The sequence below is a fragment of the Rattus rattus genome, chromosome 12, assembly GCF_011064425.1.
Source record: "Rattus rattus isolate New Zealand chromosome 12, Rrattus_CSIRO_v1, whole genome shotgun sequence".
NCBI classification, from domain to species: Eukaryota; Metazoa; Chordata; class Mammalia; order Rodentia; family Muridae; genus Rattus; species Rattus rattus.
Window position 1 is genome coordinate 18,567,266 of NC_046165.1, and position 8,161 is coordinate 18,575,426.

At 39.7% G+C, this 8,161-nt stretch overlaps 1 pseudogene; it reads right to left on the reverse strand.

Annotated features, from left to right (window-relative positions):
- Window positions 1-6,747: 6,747 nt before the first annotated feature.
- LOC116913527 lies at window positions 6,748-7,762 on the reverse strand (annotated as a pseudogene).
- Between the last annotated feature and the right edge of the window lie 399 nt (window positions 7,763-8,161).

The window sequence follows — 8,161 nt, forward strand, 5'->3', positions numbered from 1 at the left end:
AGGGATCCATGGCTCCAGCTACATATATAGCAGAGGATGGCCTTATCTGACATTAATAGGAGGGGAGGCCCTTTGTCCTTTGGAGTAAGGGGATGCTAGAGTTGTGAAGTGGGTATGGGGGAGGGGGTGAAGGAGCACCCTCATAGAGGTAAAGGGGAGGGAGGAGGGAATGGGGAGTTTGCAGAGAGGAAACCAGGAAGGTGTACAAACTTGAAATGTAAATAAATAAAATAACTAAGAAAAAAGAAAAAGAGATTCTCATGGAATGGGAGTGGAAGGAGAGAGAACTGATGCTTAGCTGTGTCTAGTCTGAGTCTTACTCTTGTTTGGAACATAAAACACTGATACCAGAGAAGCAGGAAGCTCGCTTCTGCAGAATAGAGGAGGTACAAATGGAAAACTATTGGCCTAGGAGTGTAAACTTGGAGATATGCACGTTAGGTAAATTCCAGAGAGAGACTGCACAATGGAGATCCTGTGGCTCATAATCTAGTACTATAAACTTACTTTTCCTAAGAAGATAAATATTATGCTTAAGTATTTTCCCATAAAATTGAAAGCAAAACAAAATGGGAGGGAGACAAGAAGCCCTTTCAGAGAAGACAATTTATTGCACAGATTGCAATGATGGATTCATAAGCACCTAATGATTTCCCAATGAGTCATGTTTTGGAAATTGCGTGTGTACAGCTTTTTGTCTATTACTCTACCTCTGTGAAGGTGTGTAGCTGGGCAAGTGGTAAGCAGATATGATAGCTATCTAGGCATAGGCTCAACTAATAACTGATGATGATGACGATAGATAGATAGATAGATAGATAGATAGATAGATAGATAGATAGATAGATAGATAGATGAGAGGAGACACACACACACACACACACAGAGAGAGAGAGAGAGAGAGAGAGAGAGAGAGAGAGAGAGAGAGATTATTTCACTCAGCTGTTCACAAGTCTTTCCTGTTCACCTCTGACTGCAGAACACTCCTTTTATTCCTTATCCATACATTTCAGAAATATTGAAAATGCTCTCAGTTGTCCATTCATGGTTTCTGGGTCCCTTCTCCAGTACATGTTTCCATGAATATACTTTGAGTTCTGCTCAGTTTACTCTACTATGTCACAAAATTATCTTCACATTATGCTACTCAAGATATTAAAATACTATATGCCTTGACTTTCGGGGTTTTTTCTTTTTATAAAGTTTTAAATCCACGATCAAAATCCTACTTAACCTATATGAGTTCAATGACTTTGCAGATGTATTTTATGTAATATCCTTGTCTTTATATCACCAAAGTACTCTTGAAAACTTAAAACCAAGTAACATTATCTCTAAATGCCAGGGGTCTTCCTAAGTTACGTTAGCCCTGAGACTAGAGAATACAGTTCGATTGTCTTAGAATCTATCTAACAACTAATATTTTGCTTGTAAGTACATTTGTAAATATTTATGTGTTAAATTTAATTTATATTCCCCCTTTTTTGTTTTATGTAATGCATAGTAAAATAAATATAGATTGCAGAAGTTATGTATATCAAACACTGAAGATCTTTCCGCTTGACACTTAAACCCTAAAAAGGAAGAGAAATTAAATTAAAAAATTAAAACAAAACACTAACCTAAAAGACACTCTAGCAAAACAACGAGGGCCCTTTTATGAGCGGAAGGACTTAAAGTGGAAGGCAGGAGTCCCCTTGAGCTTTTCACAAGGAGGCAGCTGTACTGCTGGCAGCACTCCGCAGTTCAAGAGATATTTTTAAATCTGTTGTTATTAATTTGAGGAGAAGAAGTCTCTGTCGAGGGGGAAAAAAAAAATCCAAGATTTTCTGTTTCCTTTTCCATCACTCACAGTCACTCTAATGTCAACACCATTTAGGTCAAATTTCAGGCATTCAAAATGTGCGGCTTCATCCAGCTGCAAGGGCTAAAACTCTCCTAGAGCCCCACAGCCTAACTAATAAAATATGTCTAAGGGCGTTGGTAACAATTAACAGGTGTGTACGTTCCCCGAAAGGCTTTCCTAGGACATGTGACGTGTGAAGCAGTGCACTTGGAGTTTGTAAAACTTACACACGATGCGAGGCATATCTGGTTTTACTAATGGATGCTCAGGAAATGGAACTCTTTGTCCGCACAAATCCTGTAAGCACAGCTTATAAAAAGAGAATCATTTCACTCGTTGCAGTTAGCATACTTACAGGGTGCAGGCGTGGTCCCTGATGTCCCGTAGCCTGACCCTGGATCTTTCTTCTCCCATTACTGAAATGATTAAAACGAGTAAAGTCTTGGCTTTTAACTCTTAGTTTCCTTCAAGTATTTTGTTATTAGTCAGCCCTCTCCCATCCGTCCTCTTTTCCTATATCCTCCTTCCTTCCGTAGTCATCTACTGCAGAGGCTCGTTGCTGCATTCTTTTTTGAGCCACATCCTTTCTCTTTCCTCTGCCCAAACCAGGCAAAATTCATCAGGTCAAGGGTGCACTTAAAACTGGCCTAAAGATCCCTCCTCTCCGTAGTGTTTTGAGTTCTCCTTTCTCAGCTTCCACATTTTTTTTTTTTGGTCTGATTCCTCTCACGGTATTCATAAACCAAATCGCTAAACAATAGCGACCAATTGAACTGACCTCAACTGTGCCCTCGCCCTCCTTGTATCTCAGCAATTCTTTTATTTATCACTTGTTGACTCCCTGTCGCATTCCTCACTGCAGCTGTTCCAAATGTTTCCGAGTCTCTCAAATCCCCAATGCCAGCCCTCTTCCCTCCCTCTTAGCACATAACCTCACCTCCTACTGAGAAAATTAAAACCATCCCAACTCATGTTTACACAATTGTACTCCTCATCTACTCAAAAATATGTGAGCATCCCTCCCTTTTTTGCTTTTGCATTGTCTTAAAGAAATGATGTCTTTGGCAAAGAAATAGCACTAGGCTCTTGTTGAACGTCCTGGGGCTTGAATGGACACAGAACGTCTTAGACACTATGTATAGGGACTGTATAATCATGACGATCTTTTTTTGTTGCTGTTCCAAACCCTCAATGGCATCATCTCTGAAATAGCAGCGATAATTTCTTAATTGTGGGAATCAAATGATACTTAGCAGCAGATCCTCAAATTTTAAAATTTTTTTAAATCCTCTCATTATTATTTGAAAAGTCACAAGCCATAAACCCTCTACCTCTATTCACCCTTTCCTAAAAACTATGATGTTAATAATGAAAACAATTATAGTAAATAATGGCTCTCTGTTTTCTCATTGATTTACCTTCTCAGGGATTCCTTTCATTGCTCAATCTTTTTTATTCAACCAAAATTTATTAGATAATTCTTTGTCTCATACATTGCAAAGCTATTTTTCTTTGAAAGAAAATACAATGCTTGCCATCTTTCAAGCCAACATCCCATACTTAGGCTTTGATCAGAATCCTGGAGAGAGCTGGTTAAACAAGCTATCTTATTTTCTAAACAGTTGTTGAGATCTTTAATGCTATTTCCTTGCCCATCTCGACTGTAATTTGAAAAGCATCATTAATCCCTGCTCATCCTTCCTCATCTCTTCAACCTTCCATGTCAAACACTTACAGATGTCGTCCTGGCTGACTCTCTTCTCGCTCCATAACTTTCTCTATCCCTTTCCTGTAATCTTTGTTTCTTTTACCTTCAATTCTTTCTGCAGATACTACCCAACCTTAGGGAAAGTTTAGTCATGTGCTTTTACCCAGGTTTTCCTTAAGTCATTAAAGGCTTTAAGAATTAATTTCTCACAGTATGAAGTGAGGATCAAGAAATCCTGTATTCTTTTTTTAAGGCATTTTTATGCTAATACACAGTTCAAAGTATCTGCAGTTTGGTATCCATTTTAATGCTGCCGTTAATTTTCTTGAAATTTCATATTTATAATTCCTTTAAATATTTTTATCTTTATGCTCTCTCTAAATTCATATAGTACATGGGAAAACTTATTTCCTGACAAAATAGCTCTGCTTGTCCCCTATTTGTACTCATTAACTATTTCATTATCAATCCAGCCAAGTTTTGAATAATAAACGTTACGAGCAAACACTGATCTTCACTCTGTCATGGATCTAGATACGCAGCAGCACACAGGACTGAGTATTTTGTCAGTTCTTAGAGAAAGCTCTCTAACATGAAGCCATGCATTGAGCAATTTATGCAAGTGTTATGACCGGATGAGTAGAAGATATAACAAAAGTCAGATTCTCCAAGTATGTGGGGCGGGGAGGGGAGAAGAGAGATAGCAAACAAAGGGAGAGAGAGAGAGAGCTGTCGAAGTTGTGTTCTAAGGAGGAATCTGCTCTTCTTCAGTCAACAGGAGAGAAGAAAACAAGCAGTTAGATTTGGGAGATTTGGTTTAAATCTTCTATTCCTTTCTCCCTCCCACCATTTTTATTGGATATTTTTATTTACATTTCAAATGTCATTCCCTTTCCAGGTTTCCGGTCTATAAGCCCCCTATCCCGTCACCTCTCCCCTTCTTCTATTCCTTTCTTTGCACACTCTTGTAGGACCTAGACTCTATGTCTCTACTGCACCTGTACAGTGAGCTTGTACTAATCCTATCATTAGTATCCCTGTTTTCATTACTCTCAATGACCACAAATCTTAGGAATTACAGTGAAACCTTAGATCTCCTTTCTTTCTTTGAAGGTTCTTTGGCTCCTACCCTACACAGTACAACACACATAAATATCACACATCAACCTATGTCTAAATTATTTTTGGTTTTCTTCCATAATTTATCAGTGGGATGATGGCCAGAAAAATATTTTTGTTCATTTTACGCTCTTGCATAGAATAGAAATGGCCTATCTTGTCAGTTGAATAAAAATAGCTTTGGGAAAGTATTTTACATAGTCTCAGGAGTATTTTAGCTTGCAGTGCTGTCTTACTTAGCTTGGATAATAGATGGAGCTATTCATTTTCCACTGATTGTTCATTTAACAAAAATTAAGCATGGAATTATACAACAGGAAGAATATTAGTCATTTATTCACCATATTTAAAGGAGAGTCATCTTCAAGTCGACGATTTGAAGATCTGCTCAAACTTTTCTATCAGCATCCAAAGATGAAATTATCCAAAAGAGATTGCTTCTTCTCTCTAATCAAATTGTTTTTAAGCATAAAATTGAAGAAATTTTGTTTCTTTGAAAATGAATGGAATGGAATGATAGAATCATAGTAGTTAATGCTGTGTTAAGTAGTCTAGCTGTATCCATCGAATTGAATTGTGTACTGTTAAATAGCAAGAAAAATAATACCCCATAAAGTTGAAGGTATTTATATACAATAAAGAAATCCAACTTGTATCTACAGCTAGATTATATGGAATTTATGAATTGCTTTGAAAATCTTATACAAAGTTAAACAATACCTCAGCAACATAAGGCCAAGAAAAAGAAATAAGGAGGAAAGATTGGAAATGCAGTTCTGAGGGGGGAAAAAAGACTATCATGATGCTGTCTCTTCTTGAAGGTATAATATTTATAGTTTATATTTTCCATATTGTTTAACTTTCAATTTGTATATATGTGTGACAGTGTGACCCGTCCAGCAGGTCCAGTTATTGAGGGTTCCGAAGAGGCGCTACCTGAGGGTCAAGGGGGGGGAGAAAAGAAGGAGACCAAGCAAGGTTCTGTTGTCAAGGTCTGTTTATTGAGAGGAAGGTACAACACTTAAAGCTCTGAAGCAGGAATTGAAGCAGGAACTGAAGCTTAGGGTGGGGGAGTACTGAGAAGTGCCCAAGGATATAAGGTGAATCACTACACTGCAAGATATCCTCCTTAAACAAAGAGGCAACGTTCTTCCGGGGACATATCCTTTGAAAAGGTCGAGCCCTTCTCAGGAATCTGCTCAGCGCAGGGCACTAGCTTTGCTCAGGCTGAAACATCCTGTGATTGTTCCCTGAATCTTCCTGGGAGAGGCTTTTGTCCAACAATCTCATAATCTTACAGCAGCCATCTTAGGGGTGAGCATCTGTGGCCATACAGCCCAGAGTCACGTAGCCACCTTGAGCTATGCAGTCACAAAGCGGCCAGGCCCAAATCCAATACGGCTCCCTACAACAGTGTAACCTATAAAACATTCTTTTAAACTACATTCTTCACTAAGAGCAATTTATTTAGACAAAAATCTATTTTCTTACCTATAATCTATCGCTATGCATTGATAATAACACTGAGATCACTACTATTATGAATACCAATTAAGCTACGCTTTTTCTAAAAATAAAGATAAATCGACAACATTAGTTCTTCTTGTTATTTTTTTTCAAGGTTTATTTGGTGTTTTCCTTGATGTGACCCTTGTGTGGTTGGTTCCATCATCCATATGCAGATCTTCCATTTCACATAATATTGCAATCTACACTACAGACACATAGAATACAGGAAATGTCCTGGAGAACATTTATGCACAAGATATGCATAATGGACTTACACACTGGAGCCAGGCTATGACTGACTGGGAACTCACTGGCCTAGGCATGTTTGGTGAGGGTGGGCAGTGCAGCAATGCAGCAGGCTCCCAGGGTAATTGACGCCTGCACGCAGTTGGCAGTGTGTCTTGGGGACAGTGGGACTGTCACACTAACCAGGTTACCACTACACAAGTACCACTTAGCAGCAGGATAGAGCTGAGGGAACTGAGATTTTCCCCAGACCATCTCAACACAACTGTACTAACCACAGCTCAGAAGAGAACTGTATGATCTCCATAGAAACCCTGCTGCAGCCAGGACAGTGAAGTGCTAGGACACTGGGAAGACTTTAGAACTGCAGCTCCTTCTGAATTCCCCAGAGGGTATCTGCACTCTTCTTCAGGCGGGCCTCCTCCTCAGGAGTCAGTGTCACCGTCACAACATCTGAGATTCTATTTTGTCCCAGGATACACGGGACACTGAGGAAGACGTCATCGATTCCATAGAGATCCTTAATCATGGTGGAAATGGGATGCACCTGCCTAAGGTTCTTCATTGTGCTCTCGGCCAATCTGCCACGGAGAGGCCAATGGCCCAGGATGTGTAACCGTTCAGCTTGATCACCTCCTATGCACTGTCAACCAACTGCTTGTGAACATCCTTCCGCTGCTCCTTGTCTGCATCTGTGCCCAGTTCTGGGTTCAGAGACTTCAGGGAGATGCCGGCAACGTTCACACCACTCCACACAGGCACACTGGAGTCGCCATGCTCTCCCAGGACCCACCCGTGACAGCTCAGTGGGTGAACTCCCAGCCTTTCTCCCATCAGGTAACGGAACCAAGTTGAATCCATATTGCAACCGCTTCCTATAACTCGGCTTTTGGGAAGCCACTGATCTTCCAAGCCACGTAGATCTGAGACAATGAACAGCTTGCAGTGTGGACTATACGTCACAATGTTGGAATGATGAACTTGAAGATGTTCACGTTTCGCTGGACCAAGTTGAGCCGGTTCTCTCCCTCTTGCTGACGGGCCCCTGCTGTGATAATGACCAGCTTAGAGTTTACAGTCACACCACAGTCTTTGCTGGAGACAGTTTCTGGTGTCTTAAGGAAAAGGCTGTCATGCTGGAGATCCATCGTCTCCCCCTTTAGCTTGTCTTCCATGACATCAACAAGGGCAAGCTCATCGGCCAAGTCCTTCATTAAGATACGGATGGCAACAGCACCAACTCCAACAACTGTAATCTTGTTCTGGGGGACCTGTTCTTTCTTTAAAAGAGTCACAGTCAGCCGGTCCTTGAGGGGTGCCATCTTGGACTTTAAATCTTTTGGGACTGCAAGTGCACAATGGGGGACGATGGGCAAGCAGCAACAGCGTGGCCTAGGCTCAGCGACAGTGGCTCCAGCACCCTTATTATTACTTAATAATAACAAAATAATTAATTACTCATAAGAGGGACACATTTCTAGGTTCTAATAAATACCAGTATTTATTAATGGCATTTACTCAATTGCCAGTGTTTACTTTTTATTAAAATAAAATAAATAAATAAATTTTTATAAAAGTAAAATAAAAATTCTGGTATTTTTCTTAAAGATAAGATTCAAAATAACAAAAATACTAGATATGGAATAGTTACTGTATAGAAATAACCACAGAATAATTCCTACAAGATTATTAGGATTATTTAGTTTTCCAATGCTAAAATCCCTAGCAGATTA